The 25,498-nt window shown below is 39.2% G+C and overlaps 1 pseudogene; it reads left to right on the top strand.

Annotated features, from left to right (window-relative positions):
- Window positions 1–260: 260 nt before the first annotated feature.
- LOC104837515 lies at window positions 261–9,478 on the top strand (annotated as a pseudogene).
- The last annotated feature ends 16,020 nt before the right edge of the window (window positions 9,479–25,498 follow it).

The raw sequence follows: 25,498 nt of genomic DNA on the forward strand, positions 1-25,498 counted from the left end.
CCCAATACACCGGCAACACTTATTTAAGGGCTAGCTCTAGATAGCATAATAGTGGCTTTAGAAAAACTCTGTTGTGCCTCTATTTTAGTTACCTTTCCTGTAGTCATATAGTCACTTTTCCAAAACCTTGTTTCTTTACTTAATTTATCACAAATATTGTCATTACAGGAAATCTAATTTAAATTGGTAACCTATCTATTTCAAATCAGGTATCCTGGGAAGAGTATAGGGATGTTACCCGGTTGTGTAGGGATGGGGTCATGAAGGCCAAGGCACGGATGGAGCTGAACTTGGCAAGGGACACAAAGAAGAAGAAGGGCTTCTACAGGTATGTCAGCCAGAAAAGGAAGGTCAAAGAAAGTGTACCCCCCTGATGAACATGACTAGCAAACTGGTAACAACAGACAAGGAGAAGTCTGAGGTACTCAACAACTTTTTGGCCTCAGTCTTCACTGGAAACCTCTCTTCCCACACCTCTCGAGTGGATGGACTGCAAGGCAGGGAATGGGGGAGCAAAGTCCCTCCCACTGGAAGAGAAGATCAGGTTGGTGACCACCTGAGGAACCTGAATGTACATAAGTCTATGGGACCTGACTAGATGCGTCCCAGAGTCCAGAGGAAATTGGCTGACGTAGTTGCCAAGCCACTCTCCATGAGATTTGAAAAGTCATGGCAGTCAGATGAAGTCCCTGGTGACTGGAAAAAGGGCAACATTGCACCCATTTTAAAAAAGGGTAGAAAGGAGGACCCTGGGAACTATTGAGCTGTCAGCCTCACGGGATCTGGGGAGATCATGGAACAGATCCTCCTAGAATCTCTGCTAAGGCACATGGAGAACAGGGAGGTGATTCAAGACAGCCAGCATGGCTTCACCAAGGGCAAGTCCTGCCTGACCAACAGAGTGGCCTTCTAGGATGGAGTGACTACATCAGTGAACATGGGAAGAGCTATGGATATCATCTATGTGGACTTCTGTAAGGCCTTTGGCACGGTACCTACCCCACAACATTCTTCTCTCTAAACTGGAGAGATATGGATTTGATGGGTGGACTGTTTGGTGGATGAGGAATTGGTTGGATGGTCACATCCAGAGGGTAGTGGTCAATGGCTCAATGTCCAGATGGAGATCAGTGATGAGTGGTGTCCCTCAGGGACACCTCAGTCTGTAATGGGACTGGTACTGTTTAACATCATCAAGGACATAGATGCTGGGATTGAGTCCACCCTCAATGAATTTGCAGACAACACCAAGCTGAGTGGTGTTGTTGATGCACCTGAGGGACGGGATGCCATCCAGAGGCACCTGGACATGCTCAAGAAGTGGGCCCATGTGAACTTCATGAGGTTCAACAAGGCCAAGTGCAAGGTCCTGCACCTGGGTTGGGACAACCCCTGGTAGCAATACAGGTTGGGGGATGAAGGGATTGAGAGCAGCCCTGAGGAGAAGGACTTGGGGGAACTGGTGGATGAAAAACTGGGCATGAGCTGATGATGTGCACTCACAGCCCAGAAAGCCAACTGTATCCCAGGCTGTATAAAAAGGAAAGTGGCCAGCAGGTTGAGAAAGGTGAGACTTTTTAATTGGGCCTGTTGCAATAGGACAAGGGGTGGTGGTTTTAAACTAAAAGAGTGTAAATTCAGACTAGATATAAGGAAGGCATTTTTCCAACAATGGTGGTGAAACACTGGAACAGATTGCTCAGAGAGGTTGTAGATGTCCCATCCCTGGAAACATTCAATGTCAGGTTGGACGAGGCTCTGAGTAACATGATCTAGTTGAAGATGTCTGTGAACATTGCAAGGGGGTTGGCCTAGATGACTTTTAAAGGTCCCTTCCAACCAAAACTATTCTATGATTCTATGATTCTAAATAGAGCAATTAGAAAACATTTTCCCTGCAAGAAAATATAGTAATTTTCATCTTCATATAAATAAAAGTAGATTTTTGAAATTAGTAACATATGACAAAAACATGTAAGTTAAACTTTTAACTGCACTAATAACATTTTTTATTTTACAAAAAAATCATCAAACAGTTGCAAAACAGTAGATGAAGCATTAAATAATGAACAATATGTATCAAACATGATATATTTTAGTTGGAACAATGTCTAAAAGCAGCTGGAATTTAATGCATCTTGAAAAACAAATTGATATGCATCTAAACATTACATAAAGACAATGTAGTCAGCATCAACCTGTGCTAATTTCATTTTGCTAATTACATGTATCATGTCATATCTTTCTTTACATGACAATCACTTCAAAGGTATAAACCAGAATAACACACACACACAGAGAAAGTAAGAATGGCTTGGAAACAAAAAACAAGTATCAGCTTTTTTTTCAAATACCAACAATAGTATCAATTATATACAGCTTATAGAGGGATTTATTAGAACAAGTTAAAAATAAATAGCTATATACAATAAAAGTAAATTATAAATATGAAATGGGGAAAAATAATGAAAAGTCATATAGATATGAATCCACGCAATAAAGCAAAATCCTATCTGTGGTTTGGCATCCTACCTAATACATTTAAGCTTATTAGCCCATCCCTCTCTCACAAAAGCAAATGTCATATTGGCACGTTTTGTGGCTGTGGTGCATGCATGAATGTGCATATTTGGTATGCAGAGCATTAACATTTCCTTATGGTTATCCAGACCTTTGTCAATTTGGGGGATCACTGCACTCCTGATAGCTCCTACTAAGTTAAAATAATTTCCAGACCAGTATTTCATGCTCAGTGCTTATACTATCTTCATTTGACTTCATTCTGTGCCAAAACAAGTCATTTCCAAATTCTCATTCAAGGAAATAAAAAACCTGGAGATTTTATCAGAGAAACATAAGCAACAGTGATCCTTCTAATGTTTTTCAATAACTTGGATATGGCTTTGATGAAACTGGTACTATTAGAAGAAATATGAACTTTGTAGAGAGGAGGTAGTGATTGATGTGCCTTTTCATCACTCCTTTCTTCTACTTAATTTGTTTTTCCTTGTTAGTTTGTTTGTTTGTCTTTAGGGGTTGGCACATTTTCCTTTTATTACCACATTTTCTTTCTCTTTCCCCCTTCTCTTGTCACTAGTTGTGAAGAGGTAAGAATTCACACTGACTGAGGCACTGGAACTTACTCTGCCCACTAGTGCTGATATTACACAAATGGGCCCATACTGGCACCAGATGCCCAGTCTTTTATGTGGTGTTACCAGAGTGCAGGTGGAAGTTCTTTTAAATTCTTCGAGGGGGAAAAATTATGAGATTCTTGGTCTGGATTCAGTGAGCTAAAAGGTTTTGTATCTGAGACCGTTAAAGTACCTGAGGCATCCGCATGGAGCATGAACCTCTGATATGAAATTGATTTCAAAATGATCTCAAGTTTCAAATTGCAACAGAATCATAGAATCATTTAGGTTGGAAAAGACCTTTAAGATCATCAAGTCAGACTGTTAACCTGACACCCCCAAGTCCACCACTAAACCATGTCCCTAAGCACCACGTCTACATGTCCTTTAAACACCTCCAGGGATGGTGATTCAGCCACTTCCCTGGGCAGCCTGTGCCAATGATAAAGATATTAAACAGAACTGGCCCCAATACTGAGGCCTAGGGAACACCACTTCCGGCCGCCAGCTGGATTTAACTCCATTCACCACAACTCTTTGGTCTCAGTCATCCAGCCACTATTTCACCCAGTAAGGGCATACCTGTCCAAGCCATGAGCAGCCAGTTTCTCCAGGACAATGTTGTGTAAAATGGTGTCAAAGGCTTTACTGAAGTCTACGTAGGCAACATCCACAGCCCTTCCCTCATCCACTAAGAGGGTCACCTGGTCATAGAAAGAGACCAGGTTACTCAAGCAGGACCTGCCTTCCATAAACCCGTGCTGACTGGGCCTGATCACCTGGTTGTCCTGGACATGCCGTGTGATGGCACTCAAAATGATCTGCTCCATATCCTTCCCCAGCACTGACGTCAGACTGACAGGCCTGTAGTTCCCTGGATCCTCCTTCTGCCCCTTCTTGTAGAATCAGTCTTACAGATAATGACACTCAATGAGCTGCCATATATAAATGTCAATATTAGGAGGAACTGGACAGGCAACACTGGCTCTTTTGACTACGATTAGTATTTAGTTGCCTGAAATTGGAGCCTAGTGCTATTTCAGATGCTCTAGGCTTCTGTCTGTCATACCAGATGGACCTCCTGTAGATCTTCTGTCATAACTGCTACTCCCATGGCCAGGTCACCATGTCTATGACAACTTGAATGGCATTAGACACCCAATGTGTGGGCAACTGATCTTACTCAAGATCATCATTAGTTCTTAATGCATTGTAGACATACCTTGCATGATAAAATCCTCATTTAAAAGCTTTTAGATGCTGAGTCCTATTTTTAGATTCTGGGTGATGAGGTCATTTAAGCATCTCTACAGTATAGAATAGAGCAACCATAGGATCAACAGTAAGTGTAATTTTTCTGCTGACCTTTAGTAATAACAAGTTACTACCCCTTTTGTAGTAGGGCATGACTCATTCCTCACCTCATCTACTTCCTAACTGCCTATACAAAAGAGGAAACTACTAGGGACAAACTCTATTCTTGTTAACAACCTGGGCTTACAACACATCTCCAGGTGGGGTGGAAAAGAGCATGTAGAGTCCTTATTCACTCACTTAATCATGTTTGGGCTCTGCAAAGAGCAGTTCCCCACATTACAGATTTTGAGAAAGAAATTACTTGGTAAGTTATTTCAGAGGTAATAAACTCTTAAATTGGCTTCATCCTTAGCTTTGATGTTCATGAAGTAATGCTTTTAAATTTAATTTTCTATTTTCATTTAAACATTTTTGTAGTGTATAGATCATTATAGAGTTTTAAAAGTTCATTTGTGTTTTAATAATCCATACGAGTTCTTGGCATCTGTGTAGCAGGATCGTCCTGTGAAAACATAATTCTTATGCTATTATGAAAAACTAGTTTTGTTCACTTAAAAAATCTCATTTAGTTTCTTTATAAATGCTTTTTACCTTAACCACTGAAAGATCTCCAGGCAGGTTATATCAAATTGTCTTACTTTTCTCACTAATATAGGTGAAGAATAACTAAAATGGCATGGTATTTATTTATGTTACTTCCTATGGAAAACATTCAGCACCTTCAAAACAGAATTAAGGAAAAAAGCAATGGACTGAATCATGTCAGAAGCGTATACACGCTAAAGCTACATTGCATAAAGTTAGATAATATGAGCTTGTTATTGGATGTATTTTAAAGCAGGCTCTGCCAAAGCTTTCAACTGAAGGAACTGTGCTGAATCTGTGTACTGTTCAATGCTTCAGATATTAAATTCAGTTTGCAGTACACAAAGTAATAGAAAAGAAAAAAAAATGTTCAGCACTCGAGAAAACGTTCTATCCATCAAATTTGTAGATTGACTTCTTACCAATAACATATATGTATTGTTCTACATGATCTCAAACTTAGATTGTGCAGAACAGTATCTTGCAATAAAACATAGAATAAAAATAAAACCTAAAAAAGATCAACCAGCAAACATTTTAAGGAAAAGATAAGTTATGAAAGGAAGTGACGTACAAATCTCTTTCAATTACAAGTGAGTTCCCCAGAACAATTCATGTAAGTGGTTATATTACTATGGGAAGTTATCTAAATTCAAAAAGTCTAAAGTCACAAGATTTAAAGTCACAAGTAAGTCAGGTATGCTAATGTTGGGTTCTTCACTAAACAAAATCTTTAAAGCCCTTGAAAGACTGAAATTTCACTTCCTAAAAATCATGCTTTTGTGCTGGACGCAAGAAGAAATTTTTCATTAGTTGTGTTGTGTTGTACACACAATGTAATGTTTTTGTTATGATAGTGAGAAATAAATCTTAAAAATTACAACATTAGTATCCAGTCTCAACAAAAGTACAGGGCAATCCCTGAAAAAGCTGGTTTCTTGCTAATGAAAAACCTGAAAGGAGTACCTACCACTTATATTTTTCAGACTCTATGTATGGAGATGTAGTAAAATTTATTATTTGTGTCTTGGGGAGACTCCACAATCTTGATCAGGGACTAATATGTCCTTCTTGTAAGAACAGCACAATTAATTATGAGGAAAATAGTACTTATTAAATATTTTACAGCTGAACAAAAATGAATGAAACAACTAAAAAGGGACAAGGAAAAAAAAAAGAAAAGAAAGAACAAGATGAACAGCTTATTTTGGTATGGTAATAGTCATAAAGTGTATTAGAATATGAATACGCAGATTCACTCATAATCAACAGAACAAGAGAGGTCAGCTTTGAGGGCTGAATCACCCAATCTTTGAATTGCTTTTTTGCTGTTGTTCCTTTTTTCTTTTTCTTTTTTTTCCCCATAAACTACATAAGGAGTCTGTGTGATTAGTTTTCTTTTTAAGGTTTTAAATTTAAATAGCTATTGATAAAGGCAATGAATCTTATCCTTTCCCCTTTTTGATTAATTAGACTCTTAACTGGGTACTTTTACTGGGGCTATCATTGCATCAGATCTATTTTAACACAATTGCAAAACCATAGAAGAAATTAATCAGCAGAGGTCAATGGGATCCATTTTGACTAATGCAAATTTTGTCCTGCTTTGCCATCATAGTACCAATATCCTATCTTATTTGTTTGTCTCATCTTAGATTTTATTAAGGGTTTTTTTCACTTTAATATGTTGACTGTATTGGTCGCAGGTGCCCAGGTGCTGGCAGCTCCAACCCGCCCACCCCAGGGCACCGCTCGGCCCCACAGACAAGGCGCTGGCTCCTTGGGGAAAATGTGCTCAGGAAAGGGTAAAAAAACGCTGCATGCAGTGAGGGAAAAAAAAATGTGAGAAACAACGCTGCTGACACTGAGGTCAGGGGAGGAGGAGGTGGAGGTACTCCGGGTACCTCCTGGAGGAGAGATTCCCCTGCAGCCTGTGGGAGACACCACGGTGGAGCAGGTTATTTCCAAGCAGCCCACGGAGAGGACCATGTTGGAGCAGATATCCACACCGCAGCCTGTGGAGGACCTCATGCTGGAGCAGTTGAATATTTCCTGAAGGACTGCAGCTTGTGCGAAGGACCCATGCTGGAGCAAGGGAAATGTGTCAGGAGGAAGGACCAGCAGAGAAGAACTGTTATGGAGGGACCCCAATCCCCCATTCCCCATCCTGCCTGCACTGCCCATGGGCGAGGAAGTAGAGGGGCTGGGAACAAAGGAGTGAGGTTGAGCCTGGAAAAGGGATGGGGGAAGGTGGTGTTTTAGTTTTGTCTTTGTTTCTTACCATCCTACACTTTTAATTGGCAATGAATGAAATTAATTTTCCCCAAACCCAAGTTTAGTCTGTTTTGCCCATGTGGTAGGCAATCTCCCTCTCTTTATCTAAACCCACAAACTTTTTCATTGTATTTTCTCCCACTGTTCTGTTGAGGATGGGGAGTGAGAGAGCAGCTGGGTGGGCATCTGGCAGCCAGTCAAGGTCACCCACCACAATGATAAAAAGAAAAGGGATAAAAGAAGCAGGGGCTGCAAAGAACATGGTTGTTTATTTGCTCATCTTTTTTTTTTTTTTTCCTTGCCTTTTTTTTTCTGTGAGTGCAAAATTAAAGACTTGGGATCTAAATTAAAGAAACCAAGACAGACAAATTAAATTAAGTAATTCTTATATTAATCTGATTATTAACTTATATAACAGTAGAAAAGAAATTATCTAGTGATGTATATGCAGTGTGAACTTTCAAAGTTTCAGTTCAGGCACTGAGTCTAAACTAATTTAGTTGCAACCTTGGACAACCTTTGGATTTTCCAGTAAGTCTTCAGAACTGTTCAATCTTTGAAACTATACTGTTATTTAAATATGGTTGCAATGTTCTTTCAAATAAGTAACTTTTATAGACCCTACTAGACAGAATGAAACACAATATTACATAATGTTACATGGGTATATTCTTTATTATAACCCACCCCCAAAGTATAGAACTAGTATTGTATTGCTTGAGAAATGCTTCAAGGTAATGTAAATTCAAGCTGGGTTGTAACTTAAAGGCTGGCAGGTTCATAAGCTTGCTTGCTGCAAATGCCAGATTGTTTAACCATAATGTACTCTACATAGTTATTTTCCTTCAAACATCCGAGGATTTTCTAGGTTTGTTTTTTATTTGTTCTGTTTTATTTAGAGAATTAAGAGAAGAAAAAGCATAAAGAAGGAATTTACCTAGCTGCATTCCTGATCTCTGCATTTGCAAAACCAAGCAAATAAAAAATCATATATATCATCAGTGTATATAAAATCTAAATATCATTTGCCTTGGTATTGTTCACAACATTGGAACTAACTAAATGTGATACAGCATGTGTGCAATGTAATTTAACAAGGACCATATTGACAGAAATCTAAACCGCTGTTCTGAGAAATCTCAAAAAGTACTTCCTCAAAACCCTCCATGATTAACTCCAGCACCAGGTTAGTTCCTTGTTGGTAGTTACAATGTACAAATTCAGAAAAAAAAATACATTTTTAACAAAAAGGCTGTTGTTTTTCTTTGGGTACATAAATAGTTCTTCTTGACGGATTCTTGACCAAAGTGTTTTAAAATGTAAAATTTCCCTTAGAGCTAAGCACAATGCAGAGATAACTAAAACATAAATTCAGTAATTTAAAGGTCAAACCCATCTTATGTCAGTAATCTGAATGTCAAATCCACCTTTTCCTAAAGTTTTTCCTTTCTTTTTCCTCCTAATTATATTTGTCCATTCTTTCACTTTGGTCATTTCCTTTCTTGCAGTATGACTTCTCCATGGTTTGTTACTTCTCCCATCTTCTACCACTTTCTTTCAAGTAGAAGAACAATATGAAAGAAAGTGACTTCTCTTTTTTAGCTTTTTTTCTTCTTTTCTTATTTTTTTCCTGTTCCTGAAAACAGTCTAGGAAGTCTAGAGACTACACAGAATAGAGTAATGTATTTCTTTTCCTTTCCTGAAATCATCCCAGGTGTTTTTATTTTTTGTTTCTTCTGTTCTCATTAGCTCATGTATTCAATAGCTTATCTCTTCATTTGCTTTTCTACTTGTTTTGAACTTTTCCTTATTTTTCAGTGTACTTTCCCATTGCTTCAGATTTTTTATTTTCCTCCATTTTTCTTGAGTAAGCAAAGAAAAATTCCATGTCCTGCAGGTAAGACAGAATAACTTGCAACAGTACAGACTAAGGGCTGATTTAAGGATCAGTCTCTGCAAAAAAGAACATGGATGTCCTGGTGGGCTGTGAGTCAGACATAAGTCAGCAGTGCATCCTTTTGGTGGTGAAAACTTACCACTTACAGAGCTATATTACCAAAAGCATACATTGCAGATCAAGGGAAGGGATTCTTTATCTTTATTTGGTACTTGTGATGCCTCACTTAGAGCACTATCTCCGGTTGTGGGCCCCCCAATACATAAAATGATTAGGGAGCTGAAGCACATTTCATATGAGGGATTGGGTTAGACTGGATGTAAGAAGGCTCAAGGAAGACTTAATCATGGCCTTCTACTGCCTAGAGGGTTATAGTACAGAAAAGGCTAGACTTGCCACAGAGGTGCAGAGAAGAAGACACAAGAATATGGTCAAAAATTGTAATAAACAAAATTCCAGTTCTTCACAATAAGAATGACTAAGCACTAGAGTATTTTCCAGGAAGGCTTGTAATAGCTCCATCCTTGAATATTTTCTAAACACAGATGAGCAAGGCCATCAGCCAACTGTCCCTGATCCAACTTTGAAGCTCATCTGGCTTTGAACTAGACATCAGACCAGATAACCTCCAGGGATGTTTTCCAGCATTAATTTTTCTATGATTCCATAAGTCTATGACCAACACTACTAGTCTATAACCAGCATAGATTCACAAAGGGGAAATCATGCTTGTCTGACTTGATAGCCTTCTACAATGAAATGACAGGCTTGATAGATGAGGGGACAGCAATGGATACTCTCTACCTAGACTTCAGTAAGGTTTCTGACATTGTCTCTCACATGATGCTCATAGAGAGGCTGTTGATGTACAGCCTGGATGAGCAGTGAGGTGGATTGAAAACTGGTTGAACGGCCAGGCCCAGAGAGTAGTGATCTACACAAAGTCTAGTTGGAGACCAGTGACTAGCAGTGTACCCCAGCAGTCAATAGTGGCTCCAATCCTGTTTAACATCTTCATTAATGATCTGGATGATGGGGCAGAATGTATCCTGAGCAAGTTTGTTGACACAAAACCGGGAGGAGTGGCTGATACGCCAGAGGGTCCTGCTGCCATCCAGAGGGATCCCCTGTGACTGACTAAACCCCTAGAGGTAGAATGTGACTCACTGGATAAACTCCTAAAATGGAAGAAGGCTCAGAGGAGATGGGCAAGGGCCATGAGGGTCAGGGCATAGTACAGGATGTGACTGACCACAGCTATTGCAAAGAAGCTCACTTTTATCTCAACTGGTGAGGCCACACCTGGAGTATTGTGTCCAGTGCTGGCCTCCTCAGTACAGAATAGACATAGAAAGAGTCCAGCAAAGGACTACAGAGATGGTGAAGGGACTGGAGCATCTCTTATAAGAGGAAAGGCTAAGACAGCTGGGACTGTTTAGCCCAGAGGAGAGAAGGCTCAGGGGGGGATCTCATCAATGTCCATAAATACCTGAAGGGAGGATGCAGGGAAGACAGCGCCAGGCCGTTTTCAGTGGTGCCCAGTGACAGGACCAGAGGCAATGGGCCCAGACTGAAACACAGGAGGTTCCATCTGAACGTCAGGAAATGCTGTTTCCACTGTGGGGGACTGAGCACCGACACAGGTTGCCTGGGAAGTTGGTGGAGTTTCCCTCATTGGAGATACCGAAAAGCTGTCTGGACATGGTCCTGGGGATCCAGCTTTAGGTGGCCCTGCTTGAGTAAGAGGGGTTGGACTAGATGACCCTCCAGAAGTCCCTTCTAGCCTCAACTATTTTCTGGTTTTGTGATTTTGTTTTTACCTATCTTAGTCCCAGAACCATGGCAGTAAGGACCTTTATAACTTCATTTAAAATTATGTGGAAAGCAGAGAATAGGAAAAAAGAAATATATTTCTATTTATTTTTTTTTGCTAGGAAGATATACTGGACTGGTTGAAGCTTGATGGATTGGAGGCATATTGCTGGCTAGGATGGAGACTTGTAGACAGCTGGAAAAGATGGAATGTGTAGGACATTATGATCACCAAGGAATACAGGTGTATTCTGAAAAGAAGGAACTGAACTGGTTAATTTTTGTGATTTTGTACCTGAAAAAAACAAGGCTTCACTATCAGTGTGAGGTTTCCAAAGCTCTTCTCCTCATCTCTGTATTTCTGAGGCTGAATTTCATCAAGTTATTCTTCATTCAGGAAAACATTTCCTCCCAGCCCAAGGAAGGGTTGGGGAACGACAAGCAGATATTTCTGTCAATCTCCCATTTCCTTCTGAAAAGAAATATTAAATGCAGTCCATAGTGCAGTCCAAGTCAACATACGAACCGAGTTCAAACTAATCTCTGTACAGAGTGGATAGTCAGGAGATGAGAAAACTGTGGTAAAACAGGGATCAAAGCAATCTGAAAGTATTGGTTGAATGTAAGTTGGAACTCATGTGTATGTCACGGTATACAACACAGACCCAGGGTCCAACACTTCACAGTTGTATGTCTTGCTGAAGACAGGGATTAAACCTGGATGTGCACTTTCTTTTGGAAAACAGCCTCTGTGGGCCATTGGGAAGGCACCTTTAGGAAGGAGCCATTGAGAAGGAACCATATTTTATCCTGGCTGGATGATCAAAGAACCAAAATTGTAAAGGCATAGAGAAAATTACACACTTTTCCCACAGTGTGAACACAAATAACAACCCCCAAAATAAATCAAATAATATTAATGTTCTCCTTTGAACTTGACACATCTCTTAAATGAGCTAGCGCTCACAATGTCAAATATTGCTGAGGGATCCACAAGCATAAAAATGGATCAGTGCCCTCTATGTATTGACAGTATGAATCATCTGTCAGTGCCATTAATGTTTTTAACTTAATTCAGATCATGCTGAGTCCCAAGTATTAGCTTCAATTGTAGAAATATGTTAACTCATAAGTTTGCTTATAAATAGGCAGTTTTTCAACTGAGTGGTACTTAGCTTTTTCAGGATCTTCAGTGATGGTTTGTCATGGTTTAACCCCAGCTGGCAACCACACAGCCACTCGCTCACTCCCTCCACAGTGGGATGGGGGAGAGAATCGGAAGGGTAAAAGTGAGAAAATTTGTGGGTTGAGATAAAGACAGTTTAAATGGTAAAGCAAAAGCCATGCACGCAAGCAAAGCAAAGCATGGAATTCATTCCCCACTTCCCACGGGCAGGCAGGTGTTCAGCATCTCCAGGACAGCAGGGCTCCATCACATCCCTGACGGTGACTTGGGAAGATGAACGCCATCACTCCAAACATCCCCCCTTCCTCCTTCTTCCCCCAGCTTTACGTGCTGAGCATGACGTCGTATGGTGTGGGATATCCCTTGGGTCAGTTGGGGTCAGCTGTCCCGGCTGTGTCCCCTCCCACCTCCTTGTGCCCCCCCAGCCTGCTCGCTGGTGGGGTGGGGGGAGAAGCAGAAAAGCCCTTGGCTCTGGGTAAGCACTGCCCAGCAGGAATGAAAACATCCCTGTGTTATCAACACTGCTTCCAGCACAAATCCAAAACATAGCCCCATACCAGCTACTATGGAAAATATTAACTCTATCTTAGTGTTATAGAAGAAATTTAATTAACTGTATTCTCTCTGAATAGTCATGTTTAACATTAGTGGCTTAGCATTAGCAGCTAAAGTAGCTGAAGCCATAGGCCGCAAGAGCTGACCAAGAGTAAACATTTTTGAGAAAATTAATGCTGCTAACAAAGAACTAGCTGAATTTAGCAGATGGGAGTGGATTTAAGAAGATAAGGACCAAGGAGACAATTCCAAGAGAAAGAAGTATCTTCAGAAGAAGGCCACCCCAGCAACAGTCAAACCCAAGAGACCACTGACCAGAATTAAGTGATTGGACTTGGGGATAGGATGATGTGTGGTGCAGGTATAATTGAGAGGTGTGAATTGGGTAAGGCTCCCTCTCCAGAGGTACCCAGCTTGAGCCGTAGCCTAAGAACTAATAAAAGACTAATTGGAAACCTTCACTTGGACTTGGCATTCTCAGCGGGATCCTAGAGTCAGACCCTGTTACAGTGGCCAGCAGTATGTTACTCCATAACACCCAGTCAAAACCACCACATGGTTGAATTGTCTCATGTTCAAAACACAAAGAGAATGGAGTGAGACTTTTAGTGTCTTGAAACAGTGGCACAATTTCTATATATATATATGTCTCACCTCACTGCAAATACTATTTATTGAGATTTTTTAAAAATAATGTATTCTTTTAATGTTCTTTTTTAAAAGAAAGACAATTTGAGTTTATCACATTCTTACTGCTAACTTAGCATACCTCTAATGCACTGGTCAGATCTGAGTGTTTATTAGAAGCCATTTTTAGCACTGTACCTGCATTTGTAAAATGAAGGATGCCTGCTGAACCATAAAGCAAAACAATTACATTCCAATCCTATCAGCTCCTTGTTCATATAAGCTCCCTTCCATTCTTTCTGTGCTCTCAAAAAGGATGAGAAAGATGAATAAAGGAGTTCAGATAAATATTTAAATATATTTCATTAATAGCATTGGATGATTTTGTTCTCTGAATCAGAAATTTAAAAAATCAGATGTGATACTTGTCATCAACATTCCAACCTGTATTGTTTGGATAAACATCTCTAAACTGGCTAAAATAATTTTTCAAGGTTTTAACGTTTTTTGCCATTTATTTTAATTGGCCAGACCCCCATCATCCTGAAAATTGCCCTTGACTACTATTATTTTCTTGGCAAGACAGGTGTTCTTGCACAGTGTGCAGCAGAGCAAGAGATGTAATTCCAAGGAGGATTTCAAGTGACTAATTCCAAGAGCAAAAGGCAAAGGAGGCATTGCATCAAATGAAATGGTGACAAAATGAAGTTTTGTTTGTAAGTTAGAATGGAAATATAATAGAATGCAGAGCAGTCAGAGGTACATACTCCATGCACAAAGGAATATATTACTTTATGAGAAAATTATAGTAATTTGTATTCTCGGCAAGCAGTGGTGTTAATTGATACGAATTAACAAGAAATTAAAGTAGGTGCCATGGAAATTCTTTTTATTTCACATCTTCTTTCCTGTGCTTGTCATGTATTCTGTAAACTGCAAAGATCTCCTTTCATGTAGCAGTTCAGACTGCACAAAAGGTTCAGGGTCCTGCTTTGCAAGTGATTGTCTAATGTTTGTCAAAATTCTGCTGGTGTGTGCTTTCTGGAATTAGGCAGCACACATAGAACTAAACCCTTGTTCACATTCTGCATTTTTTCAAGTAAGTCTATATTTAATAAAGGTTTGGGATTGAAAATTGCTTGGAATATTGTCTCCTTTATATTTATTGAACTCCACAAATTCAAGACTAGCATTTTCTCATGACACAATTGCTCATCCCTTTCTATCAGTATGACACATACTGCTCCTTAACCGTTCATTGCCAGTTGTACTCTGCCTCCTTTTTTGGCCCTCCATTCTACTGGGAAAAAAAAAATATTTGGTGCTGCATGGTAAACTAGGTCAGAGAAATGATCTGGTACAAACTAACTGGAAAAAAAAAAAAGAGATAGAACAAAAGGAAGGGAGGATACATTTCAAGGTAGCATGAAAAAGTATACAAGAAGCATGTTTGAAACTATGCCTTCAGAAGCACAAAGTTCTGATACAATCTTTACTTCCATCAAGTTCCTGTGCTCTTTAGCCATTTAAAACAGAATAATATAGCTGTGAAATGTTATAGAAAATAAGAATAATACTTCTAATACTCTTTTCATAGAAGAAAAGAAGTGTTCAAAATACAAAGGCTCAAGGTCACCTGTAGAAATTTTATTTCCTCATATGTCATCTTGCAGCCTAGTTTTTGGGACAAGTTCTGCAAGCCATATTGACAAAAACGTGTTTCTGAATATCCTGGCCAGAGGCTGTTGTCATAAGCATTTCCAAATTACTGTATCTACAAAGTACTGAATTAATTAGGCATGATATATTTTTGGCATGTGACTGCATAGAATGTAGCATAATGTCATGAAATCTACCAGCCTGAACTGCACTGTTTGCAGAGGTGACAGTCTCATGAGAATATTTTCAGCTCTGAATGCATGCAATTTACCTTGAAAGTAAACTGCTAGCTCTCACTAATGCAACCCCTTTTCTCTCCCTCTTTTTCAATAGCCAAGCCTGATAGGCTGGCTTTGTTTTGTTTTGTTTTGTTTTCAGATCACACTTTGCTGCACAACTTAATAAGAACGAATCAAACAAGAATGTCCCAGCTAAACTCCCAGCACCTAGGTAAAAAACTAAAAAAGAATCTGAGATAGCTGCAGTATAATAAACAGAATTTAATTTAATTTATTTTCATTGCATGCTAGCTTTAAAGAATACTTGTATTAAAGAATACATGCATACATACCTGTGTGTATATGTGTATATGTTTCATATATGTATATCTGTGTTCGTGCAAATGTATTATTTTTCCTCTTTATTGACTTTCTAAAGTACTAAATGTGTAAGGATTTTTATGAAAGAAATTACAGTGTGTACAATGATTAGATGAAAGAAAGAACCTAGTTTGTTTCAGAGCATAGTTCTATAGTATTAACAACTGCTGTTTCAGGATGGTGATCTCAAAAATATCAACCCTGTAATTTGAAAACTAATTTGCAAGTGATGAGCTACTTCAGACTGTGACCCTATGACCACTGTACAGAATCTATGGTGTATTTAACTGAAGTACTAAATTTCACACTAACTGTTCTGTAAAACTTTACCTAAAAGACATCAATCCTGAGACAGATATATATATATAGATGTTCAACTCAAGAAAATGAAAATTTTCTCCAAATTGATTGATTTATCTAAGTTTATACTAAACTTTATTAAATGATATTTTATATTTTTAATTTATTATTATTTACTAAACAGGTACACAGTAATCCACATTTCTAATGAAAGATTTTGTCGGAAAGTATATTTCACAGGAACATGTTCATTTTGAGTACATTCAGGAAAGAAAATTATCAAAGTAAATTGTTTTATCATCCCAATTTGCAATGGCAAATGTTTCATTTTAAGGAAGTAAAAATGCATCACTTAATGGTATTGTTCTACATTATTTTATACAATAAGAAACATCTAATACTCTATAGATCATATTTTTTACTGTATTATAATATTTTAACGTAGAATGTGAATCATTCATGTTTCAAGCTGACACAAATGTTGAAGTACTGACGTTTTTCTAAAGACCAGTTATTTTGTTTTCCTATCAACTAAATTGCAGTTTCCTTCTTCTAAACTACAGTGTTACTGAGACTTGAAAGGTATCAAGGTGAATCATGTCTTATTTCATACTTTGAATCAAACTAGACAATGAGGCTCATAATGTCACTGCATGTTTTTATTTTTGCTGTTACGATTTTATTAGTAACAGGAATGGAGGGTAGCAATAGAGTAAGTACACATTTTTGTGCTGTTCTAACAACACATGACAAAATGATGGCCTTTGCAAGAACAGAATAAGAGAGAAATAGATGCAGCAGATCAACAATTTTTACACAAGTAAACAATTTGATAGCACTGTTTAGCATGTAATAGTCTAGGTTAGTAATAGTCTTACTAGGTTCACTTCCTATCTGTTGCCAAGGCTTTCATGTGTCTCTTAACAAACATTTTTGTTACACATTATAATAAACTGTCACAGTGGACATGTACAGATGTTTCAGTGAACAACAGATGAAAATAAAAAAGATCTGTGAAAAGCTAATTAGAGAGCAACAAAGGCTGGCTTCATTGACACAGCAAAGGTAAGCGTTAACACCTTGATCCCGTACGGCAAACTGTAGGCTCCCTTCATGGGAAATGGGTAGTTTGCTTCCATGTATTGGAGAACAAGAAGCCAAAAGGTGGCTATAGGAAAAGTGATATTATCTAAGTAGTACTGTGAAAAATAAAACAAATTTTAAAGCATGTAGATATTGCAAAAGTGTCAGCATCAAAGACGGACAGCTGTCATAGAGACACGAAGTACATGATTTTAGCTGTATGAAAACAGAAAACTCTATGTTACAGTTGTTATGAATGTAGAATGTGTTATGAATGTAGAATGTGTAGACTCAGATGGATGTGCAAATCCAGAATAAGGGCCAAGTCATATATTTTTGCACAGTATCCAGGCTTCTGTGACAGGAGCTGAGTTACAGTTCTTTACAGTTATTAGAACTGCAATGGGAATTAGTGCCTGCTTCTATACATGCAACATCTAAAAATGATATTAAATCCCACTGGATGGCAGGTGTTGCTGGATTAGAAATATTTCCTTCTTTTGAAAATCTAAAAATCTACTTGCTAAAGATTATCAACACGAAGTACACTTTGTCAAGCTTGTAATCTAAGATAAACTCTGCAATGTTACTTTTCTACAGTCCACTTTATCCTCCCTGAATCCATTAAGCTAAATTCTTGGGGGTTTTTTTGTACCAACATATGAAACTTGAATGCATTACAGTAGGTGATACATAACTGCTAAAGGACTTAGACGTTTAGGAAAAAAAAAAGGAGAGTCTATTGCTTCTAAGTAAAAAAGCTTTTGTCACAGTTCTAAATGGTCAGGCAGGGAGGGGGATGAAATAAAATGGCACTTTTAATGAAAAGATAAATGAGAGTCAGGATGAAACACCAAGATACAACAAGAACTACTCTGAAGAAGATACTGATTCAATAAACATGTATGCTACACATTATTTCTTTTTCTAAAACAAAGATTAGAGATTTAATCATGTACAGAATATTATATGTAAGTTTAAGAACCCTTCAAAAGGGTATTTTTTCAAATAATACCTCTAGGCACATTGTCATTATGACTTAGAAGACATTGAAGTATGAGACACTTCCATTTACACCTGTGGGTATCTAAAGGAAGGATTTTTCCAGTGTATGTTGCAAAAAAGAGCCAACTGAGGTTTAAGGAGGCTGAAGAGGAGGAAGGAGTGGATAATAATCACTCTAGTGCAGTGAATCTGAGTGACAGACCAAATGGCTGTCGGTTAGTATGAGTAGACCAGGGAAGAAGGAAATGGAGTACTGTTAGGAAAAAGAAAAGCTCAGGTTTTCAAATGCTGAGTCCTGAAAATTAAAAGGACAACCGAGATAGGGCAGGCAACTCAGGAAGAGTACAGGGACCTTGTTAGGTCACGCAGAGAGGAAATTAGAAAGGCAAAAGCTCAGCTAGAACTCAATCTGGCCACTGTTGTAAGAGACAACAAAAAATGTTTTTACAAATATGTTAACAATAAAAAGAGAGCCAAGGAGAATATCTATCCTTTATTGGATACAGAGGGGAACATTGCCACCGAAGATGAGGAAAAGGCTGAGGTACTTAATGCCTTTTTTGCCTCAGTCTTTAATAGTGACACCAGTTATCCTCAGGGTACTCAGCCCCATGAGCTTCAAGACAGGGACAGAGAGCAGAATACACCCCCCATAATCCAGAAAGAAATAGTTAATGATCTGCTATGCCATTTGGACACTCACAAGTCTATGGGACCAGATGGGATGCATCCAAGAGTACTGACAGAGCTGATGGAGGAGCTTGCCAAGACACTCTCCATCATCTATCACCAATCCTGGACAACAGGGGAGGTCCCAGAGGACTGGAGGCTTGCCAGTGTGACACCCATTTACAAAAGGGGTCAGAGGGAGGATCTGGGGAACTACAGGCCTGTCAGCCTGACCTTGGTACCGGGGAAGATTATGGAGTGGTTCATCTTGAGTGCACTCACACGGCATGTGCAGGACAATCAGGGGAAATCAGGCCCAGCCAGCATGGGTTCATGAAAGGCAGGTCCTGTTTGACCAACTTGATCTCCTTCTATGACCAGGTTACCCACCTAGTGGATGAGGGGAAGGCTGTGGATGTTGTCTACCTGGACTTCAGTAAGGCCTTTGACACTGTCTCTTATGGCATACTCCTGGAGAAGTTGGCGTCTCACTGCTTAGACAAGTGTACTCTGCTGGGTAACAAACTGGCTGGATGGATGAGCCCAGAGGGTTATGGTGAATGGAGTTAAATCCAGTTGGCAGCTGGTCACAAGTGGTGTTCCCCAGGGCTCAGTACTGGGGCCAGTTCTGTTTAATATCTTTATCAGTGATCTGGATGAGGGGATTGAGTGCCGCCTCAGTAAGTTTGTGGATGACACCAAGCTGGGTGGGAGGGTTGATCTGCTGGAGGGTAGGAAGGCTCTACAGAGGGGTCTGGACAGGCTGGATCGATGGGCTGGGGCCAGCTGTATGAGGTTCGACAAGGCCAAGTGCTGGGTCCTGCACTTGGGTCACAACAACCCCACGCAGCGCTACAGGCTTGGGGAAGAGCGGCTGGAAAGCTGCCCGGCGGAAAAGGACCTGGGGGTGCTGGTTGACAGCCGGCTGAGTATGAGCCGGCAGAGTGCCCAGGTGGCCAAGAAGGCCAACGGCATCCTGGCCTGTATCAGAAATAGTGTGGCCAGGAGGAGCAGGGAAGTGATTGTTCCCTTGGTGAGGCCACAACCTGAGTCCTGTGTTCAGTTTTGGGCCCCTCACTACAGGAAAGACATGGAGGTGCTGGAGCGTGTCCAGAGAAGGGCAACAAAGTTGGTGAAGGGTCTAGAGCACAAGTCCTATGAGGAGCGGCTGAAGGAACTGGGGTTGTTTAGCCTGGAGAAAAGGAGGCTGAGGGGAGACCTTATCACTCTCTACAACTACCTCAAAGAAGGTTGTAGCGAGGTGGGTGCTGGTCTCTTCTGTCAAGTGGCTGGAGATAGGACGAGATGAAATGGCCGCAAGTTGAGGCAGGGGAGGTTTAGATCGGATATTAGGAAAAAATTCTTTACTGAAAGGGTTGTCAGGCTTTGCAACAGGCTGCCCAGGGAAGTGGTTGAGTCACCATCCCTGGAGGTATTCAAAAAGTGTGTAGACAAGGCACTTCGGGACATGGTTTAGTGGGCATGGTTGCTGGTTGGACTCGATGATCTTAAAGGTCTTTTCCAACCTAAACGATTCTATGACTCTATAATGTGTCAGGAAATAGTGGATGAAAATGAAATCAAGGTTGAGAAAATAGATTTGTGAGTCATCATCACGGTAGAAGCCATATAGCTCTAGATGGTAATAGGGCAGAGAAGAAAAAATGAAGCTCTGAAAGACAAAAACTCAATAAAAGACAGACAAGGGGAAAAGAACAGCCAAAGAATATTTTGAAGGCGAAGCTGGAAAGAGAGGGGGGAAATTCACAGGAGTATGGGGTAACAGAAGCCAATTAATGTTTTCAGTGTTTTGCTAACACTCTTTTGTTGGCTAGTATGTACTATTTCAGTGCAATCTGGTTTTAACAGCCTGGAAATCACAGGTTTATCAAATTAATGAGTATTAATATTGACATAAACCTGGACAAGGAAAATTATTGTCAGGGAAAGTTGAGCTGGCAAGCAGGGAATGGTTGCCATTTCTGCCTAATGATAACAAGTCTTTAAAATCTTGTTTTTCTTGGGATTTAGTTTTTGTTTTGACATATATACCTATATGCTCTTTGGTGTCTCCTCTTTCTGCTGCCATGTGCTGCCTGCTGTTACATGGATTCACTTTTGGCATGTGCTCTGCCAGATATTAAGTGGTTGTTACTACTTTATGCACTCGGTTTGAAAACTAATTGAGAGCATAGAGACTAACTAGGCTTGGCTACTAAAGCACATTTAGTCACAGATATACTTGATGTGTGCATGACCTCTCTGCTTCACATCAGTCGGGGGGCAGGGGGAGTGTGTGCACAGAATACCTGCTTCTTATTGGCTGAAATTCCCATGGTGCCTGACGATTGGATGTCACTGTCACCAGGGCAACCTCTTCGCCATTAACAGGTTAGTTGTAGGGGAGCCATTTAAGTAGAAACAGAGTTTAACTGGGCCCAACCCTCTGCCAAACTACCACCGTGGCCTGTCTTGCACTGAGCTTCTGCCAAGATCAGGGCTCTGTCGTGGTGTGGTTTTGATCATTTGGCTTCATATCGATCTCTTTTCCAGCTTCTTTATAGATGACCCACTTAAAATATACATTGTCTACAACAGGCATTGTATTTCTAAATAGCAAAATTGAAACCTTCCAGCCTGCCCTGAGAGCTGAGGTACTAGTACAACATAAAAAAGTCAGTAATAGTGTAGTGACTGTAGGCTGCTTATCAAAAATGCAGACCAGCCCGACTGCTCCCAGGTCCCATGCTGCAGACATTCACATGCTAATCATCTGCAAGGAGAGTTCTCTTCCACACTGGAGATGGTGGAGTTATCTGTTCTTTTGCAGTGTAATTCATTGTATTCTACTTTGTCACTGGGTGTTTGTCCTTATGCCATTGCTGGATTGAGCAAAACGTAAGGTCAAACATCTTAGAAAATGTCACATGGAGAGGTGTTTTTTCCCCTGTTAATACTGGAATATTAGATTCCTCCCGTTAAATTTTATTCTAGAGTTATACCAAGGGTGCTTGTTTATCACTAATCACTGACCTTAGTTTAAACTGCATCAAACAAAACTTGCATTTAAAGATTATTTCTTGTACTTTGGACACTTTCAAGTCTGACAGGAATTAGAGGAGAATGCACCTTCAAGTGCTGAAAGAGCTGCAGCAAGCAAGGAAGAAAATAGTCAATCTCAGTCGAGAACTGTGCCACAGAGAAGGAACATCTATACTGCAAATAGCAGTGGCTCATCACAGTCATCTGTTTCCTCGTTCTGTAGCCATTTATCTGCAGACAAAACTTTGACATTCACTAAAAGGCACTAAAGAAAATGGGGCAGACAGGAAACTTAAAGGAAGACTCTACAGGACAATGTAAGGAAAGGTAAAGTAGTTGACAAAGATAGCTTGGGCTCTTGATATAACGGGGATCAATTCTCCTAAAGGCCAAAATGACTTTTCAGCTCCTGGAATAGTTTTGAAAGGTTCAGATTCACATCCTGCTACTGGGGAGATACTAAACACTGAGTTGTCAGTGTCTGTTGTTTATCCTCCAATTCACTTAGGAATAGTTCTGAATAAAGTGAAAAATAGAGTCCCATAAAAGATTAGAGGGATGCCACCTTTAAATACTCAAGTTAGATGTGTAGAAGCCCAGGCTTCCCATATAATTAAAATATATAGAGATACTTCTATACTTGGTGATTCAGTTCCTTTTATAGTTCACCTCTTTGTGGTTCCTCTTTTGCATTAACTGCAAAGAAGCTTGGGTATCTCCATTCCTCACTTAGATATTTCTATTAAATGGGGTGGAACTGGACTGGAAGGGTCTGATTTTTGGATGTGATAGGTTAATTTTGTTTATTTTTAAACACAATTTTGATTTGAAAGGAAAGTTTAGAGAAGGAAAGATATTTTTGCATATGTCTATGTCTATATATTCTTTAAAGTAAAAAAATATAATCTTCCTGTTAAAGATTGGTAATGGGAGCCCTTTTTTTGTCTTCTTTCCTTGGAGTTTTTAAGCTTTGATTTTAAGATTTCTTAGCAGTCCCTTTATTGTTTTAATTATATTTCTACTTAGCATAAGAACTTAGGCTAGCAGTAAGTGTTTCAAAAACTCTCCACCTAAAGTAACACCTAAATTTAAAGCTCTGTAAGAAAACCATTATTAAGAGAGCTTAGTGAAAAAAAACCCTTCTAAAAATTACTGCTGAGGAGGCTTGTAAAGATCATGCTGAGCAGTAGGTCAAAAAGCCCAACCCATTGACAATTGCTAGAGTTAGGGAATTCACTTATCCTGGTAGGTGGCTACTTCTCTTCACTCACCCCTTTTGACACTGTTCTCTTATGTCATTTGGACATATTCAGTAAGGTGATACAAGGGGCAGACTTTTCCTGTGCTTATATGTAGGTAGTGGAGGTATGGAGACTTGTTACTGCTTAATAGGCTACTTTAGCTGCACTTACTGAACAAGCCTGGCATCATGTAAAGCAAAGGACAGGGTGGGAAGGGACTCGTACTGACTAGGTAAATTCTGTTTGGAATACTTCCTTTCTAACTTGCACAGCCCTATTGAAAGAGGTAGTATATCATTCAAGCCTTTTGCAGGCTCCTGTCTTTCCATGGTCTGGCATTTTTGAGGATAGAGCTGGAACCCATTTAAGTTATGTTTTCTGAAGTTTGTATAGATGACATAGTTAAAACTAGCACACATGAGATCTGTACAAGTAAGGCATTTTCCTTAGAGAGAACAGAATCAAAGCAGCTTCTTGCCTAGTCACAGTAATGAAAGCAAAGTACTATAAAATGAAAACACAGCCATTAACTTGTCAGTGACTTGACTGATGAGCCACTGCAAATACTTGATATCCAGCTGAAAATCCAGGTGAGAATCCATGTAAAGAATCAATTGCCTAATGGCCAGCAACACATGTTGAAGAACTGACAAAATGTGTCAATTGTATGTTTTCAGGAATAAAGGGAGAAATCTAACTGAAGCTCTAGATACATCTGACTTTTTACTATAGGCAGGGTAAAACGGAGCATATATATTCATGTGAGCATAACTGATATAAAACATTGTAGGAAGTCATATTCCAAGGTTAAGATAGACACTTGGTACATTTTTGTCTCTCTTTTGAATTCAGTGGAGATGGTGAGATTGACTGTAATGTGCTAGAGAACTGTGGCCTAATACAGTTATATATTTAATAGCTTGTCATGGTTGACCTGAATGTGCTTTCAATAAGCCCATATTTTCATGTTGTCCACTGATTTTGTCCAAGTCCTCACATGTGCGTATATGTCTGCAAAACCTCTACATGTGCTGGACCTCAGACTGTTGAGAGCTTGGGTTTGCTTGCAGCTATGGCAGTACTTACAAGGTTTAAAAAACAGAACAAAACAAAACAAAACCACTTTGAGAGAGAGAGAGATTACAGAATTGAGATTTGGAGGTAGATTGTGCAGCTAGAGAGCTGGTAATTGCCCATTTTTTACATATCTTTTGTGATATGCATAATCAACAGCACAGGACCTGGAAGGTGCACGTACCCTTCTTACATTGTTTTAAAGTTGTATTATCAGCCCAACAGTTACTCAACAATTACAGTGTTAATTGAGCTCGAAGTGAACAAACTCATCTACTGTTTCATTAAAGAATTAACTTTTCCAATTAAAGTTTAGCTTTCTTTAGTCCATTTACATAGACATCATCCTAAAGCAAATAGAAGAACAATTTATCACCGTTACAGCTTTCTGAAACATAATCATGATGAGCTTTTCCAGTGTCAGAGTTACTGAAATAAAACTGTTATAACAAAACTGATTAGGCAGATTTAAGGAAAAAAGAAGTTCAGCATTATTTGTATAATGAGATACTCAATAGTCAAGTTACAAAACAATTTGTAGTCACTAAAATGTTGATCTTTCAATAGTCGTTGTCCAGGAAAGTCAAGTTGATGTATATATAAAATGAATTCTATTACAGAGCACATATGTCTGTGTGCCTTTGCAAAATACGCTAAGACTTGAGGCCTTTTATGCTGCTGATAATTAGAAAGTAAATATGGACGAAACATTTCTGACTTTCCATAAAATCTTCACCTTTCCCAACTAAAGAAGAAATGACAGTGGTGCTAACCATAGAGCTCTGACTAATAAGCCATTAAAATACAAACTGTAGGACACAATTATTACTTTAGTGGAAAAGTGTTACGTCAAAGCTTGCAAGGCTCTAAGCGATACCAAATAAAGGTTTACTCAGTGAGAGGTACTTTATCTTATTTATTCATCTTTGGCACATATGAGAGTATGAGATTTAGTAGACAGTGATGTATTTTGGAGAATCCAGGTGGGAACAGTGATACTGAGCAGTTACTGTAGAAATGTTCTATTATGCAACCCTTATCTATCTATCTTTATATTACCCTATCACAATAATATCTGAATGCCACAGAATACTCACCTGTATAATGCCCTTGTGAAGTGTCAATAGTCTCATTTTAAAGGTGGGAAATAAGAGATAGAAAAATAAATCATTTTTTTATCATAGATTACTTAGGTAAAATATGGCAGTTAGTTAGATTGAATTTTTATCTCCTGAGACTTCAGTTTGTTACTTAACCAGTAGTTCATCCTTCCTTATATAGTTATTTATAATTACATATAGATCAAAGCATAAATGAGATAATTGGAAGTGAGGCTGTTGTTTTCAGTTTGTAGAAAGATTAAATAAAGTATTCTTGCACCAAGTTTAACAGCTGTAACTGTGGATCTACTATAGATCTGGGAAAAGTGGCTCTCAATT

This window comes from Haliaeetus leucocephalus, unplaced genomic scaffold (assembly GCF_000737465.1).
Source record: "Haliaeetus leucocephalus isolate CR32 unplaced genomic scaffold, Haliaeetus_leucocephalus-4.0 Scaffold32, whole genome shotgun sequence".
NCBI lineage: Eukaryota > Metazoa > Chordata > Aves > Accipitriformes > Accipitridae > Haliaeetus > Haliaeetus leucocephalus.